Genomic DNA, 3554 nt, shown 5'->3' on the forward strand with positions numbered 1-3554 from the left:
GTATATGCAAGAAACCCTTAACAAGAAAGTTAAATCCAATTGTTCTAAAACAGACTGATGTATAGGTAAATAACAGCAAAAAAAAAAAAATATCTGCCAGATAATTCTTTGACCAATTAAGCAAATAAATAAAAAAAAATGTTGTTTGTTAAGTGTTTCTATGACTCTTTAGTGTTCAAATGCAGTTTTATACGAAAGTAAAAACATCAAGCAGAATAATTATATACAGTTTCTGTAATTCCTATAAATTATATGTATTTAAGATTCATCCTACAAACAAGAAGAACCTGAAGCTAATATGTTTGGAAAAGGACCAATATCAGCAAGTAGAGTTAGTAAAGGTGGTATATACAGTACACTGCAAAAAAAAATAAAAATTTCCAAAGCTCTAAATAAAACAGTTTACAGGAGTATGATTTACAACAAAATACTATTTCATTGTTTTCTTCAAAATCTCACATTTATTTCAATGTCTTACTTGCTGTTTCTTTGTAATTGTAACATCTACTAACAATTTCTAAGTGAAAACTGTTTTTCCATTTTTGTTTGTAATTTACAAGATATTTTATGCACCCAAGAAAAAAAAAAAAAATAACACAGACATTGAGTATTCTCAATATTTTAAATGGCTATGAATTAAATAATACATATTGTTTACTACAAAATTTACAAAGCACAAGAATCACAGTGGAGCATATAAAAACAAGCAACAAAACTAGTTCACAGAATAAAATTTTGGCTAAAATGAATATAGACACGGGAAACCATTTAAATGTTTCATTTGTTTTTTAAATGTACTGATCTAAATATATTTGTGCATGGGTTTACAGATGTAAATGTTCCATAACAAATGAGAAATATGACAGTGTACAAGCATTATGCTACAATCATGGTTAGTGATGTCAATGTACATGAAGTCCAATTCAGTTGATAATTCTTTACAGAACAGACAGAGAAATGCAAACAGATTGACTGCATTCAAGTTACTATTCATATTGTTGAACAAGGATTCAACAAAACATACAAAGAACACATATTTCCCATTCTAATAAACCATCTTCTGTCTAAAATTCATTACACCAAATCACATGCAGAGGCAATGGGTCTGTGGTTTTATATTTTTGTTGTTGTCTGTAGGACTGTATCGGTCATTCAAGGTTCATTCAAACACACAGAGCCTAAGACTGCATTTCAAACACTCTGAAGTGGCGCTGCCCTGGCCAACAGACTGTTTGTCAAACATGATCTGAAAATTACTCAGAAAAACAAAAGCAAACAAATGTAGCTGATCTTTGTATTGTTCATCCATTTCTGCATGCAAAAAAATCCACATCCACAATCTTCATTCAAAATGTGAGAAATTATAATTTGCCTTTGTCTACATTTACATTTCTTAGCATGAACATGATAACTTATTGCACCATGGATTATACATATTCGGTGCTGATATACTGATTATTATACTTAGTTACGTTTTTACTGAGAAACCCTTTGACAGTGAAACTCAAATATAAATATATATTTAATTTGATGCATTTTTGTGCGTGATTAGCTGTATCACTTTTCACCTATTATGACTATTGAGATAGGATAGTGAATAATATGGCTTTCAATAGTTTTAAAATAAAACTGCTACAGTAGATGCCATTGTCAAATACTTTTCAAAGTTGTAAATAAAACAAAGATTATTAATGGTTTATAAGAAAATACTATTTCAGTTTTTCTACTTCAAAAATCTTATGTATAATTTAATGTGTTACTTCTTTGTAATTATTTGTGAAATTTACTAGCAATTTCTGAGTGAAAACTGTTACTACACCAAATGTTTTTCATTGTTGGATGAAGATGTCTGATGTCTGACTTCCCAGTTTCTTTAAATAAACAAACTAGATGCTGCCATATAATTTGAATGTTCTGTGTCAGCAGCCCAGTGAAGGTGACAAACTGTTCAATCTCAACCATCCCTAAACCAAAGCAGCTCACTGCCGCAGAGATGAAGAGGACTCTCACTGGACTTCTCCTGTGTGTCCTTGGACTGACTACAGGTCAGATTACCGGGACTGAAGCCTATACATACTGTGGTGAACACTATAAGATTATAAGACTCCACCATCACTCGATACCAGGAATCATTGCTCTCATGCCCAGAAGTGCCGCAAACTAAAACATTTTTTGGTGAAACAGTTTTACACTTAAAAACATTGAGTAAATGTTAAAACTGTGAAATCAATGAACTATACCTTACGAACTGAATACATTTACATAAAAAACCATTAAGTAGATCTGAATAACAATTGGTGCCATGATAAATAAAATATAAATTGCACTGTAATGGCCTGTTCACAGCATAAATGGTAACTATAACTGTTATTATTTATTAATTTAACATTTTGACTGATTGCGGTTCACATTTTATGCATATCACCACCTACTGGACTGTTGCACAATTGTGGTTTACTTCTGATTTTACAATAATAAGAAGGATATTTGTTTTTTGCATTATGGTAATAAGTAAATTATTACCATAATAAAACTTGTGTGCATTATGTAATCAGTGTGAGCTAACTGCTACTGGTTACTCATCACAGAAACTCTGGAGATCTTGGCAAGGAACTAGGGGCAGGATCATGCTGTAGCGAGCGGGACTGTCAAACCACTCCACGAGCTGCAGGACATTGGGGCAGGCAGGAGTTGAATTGACCAGGGTCATCAATGCCACCTCCAGCGGCAGCCGACCCTGGCCTTCCTGCAGTGACAAATGCTGCATTATATCCAGGGCTGAATGCGGATGTGTGCGAATGTGCAAACCAATAAGATGTGAAACAGAACAACAGATTCAGTGAAAGAATGCTACTTTGATGCAGTTTTTACATCAAACAGCTGAAGAACAATTTCAGAGACAAATCATTTCATAATTGAGCCATAACTTCTTTAATATAAGCCTATTCTGACTTCTGCAAGAGCATTTAGCAGGTCTTCTGCATGAGGTGGATGGACGTTCATCTCGCTGGCTGCTGCTCTTCCACTACCTCTTCCTGTAAGCTTGATCCGTTGTCACAGAAACGGCCAACTCGGAAGGCAGAGATAAGAAAAGACCTTATTGTGAATGTGATGTGAAGTGACGTGTGGCCAAGTATGGTGACTTATACTCGGAATTTGTGCTCTGCATTTAACCCATCCAAGTGCACACACACACCGTGAACACACACCCGGAGCAGTGGGCAGCCATATTGCTGTGGCGCCCGGGGAGCAGTTGAGAGTGCAGTTTTAAGTGCTGCTAACAGGACCAACGGCCACATACCCTGTATATGCAGCAAAGTTTCAGGAGTGACATATATCCCGCATCCCTCATATAAATGCGGGATTCACTTTCGAATTTTTTGCAGTTAGTTGCTTAGCCTATATCCACCGCCTCGATGGCAGGCAAGTATTTCAATTTAGTTGAAAAATCGCTCCTCTTTATAACATAAGGATCATGTCCAACATATGGTGATTATCAATACCTTTCTCTTGTAATAGCGTGGTGGTTGAAGAGAGATCCCCTCATACGATTG

This window comes from Sinocyclocheilus rhinocerous, unplaced genomic scaffold (genome assembly GCF_001515625.1).
Source record: "Sinocyclocheilus rhinocerous isolate Xijiao unplaced genomic scaffold, SAMN03320098_v1.1 scaffold580, whole genome shotgun sequence".
Lineage (NCBI taxonomy): Eukaryota > Metazoa > Chordata > Actinopteri > Cypriniformes > Cyprinidae > Sinocyclocheilus > Sinocyclocheilus rhinocerous.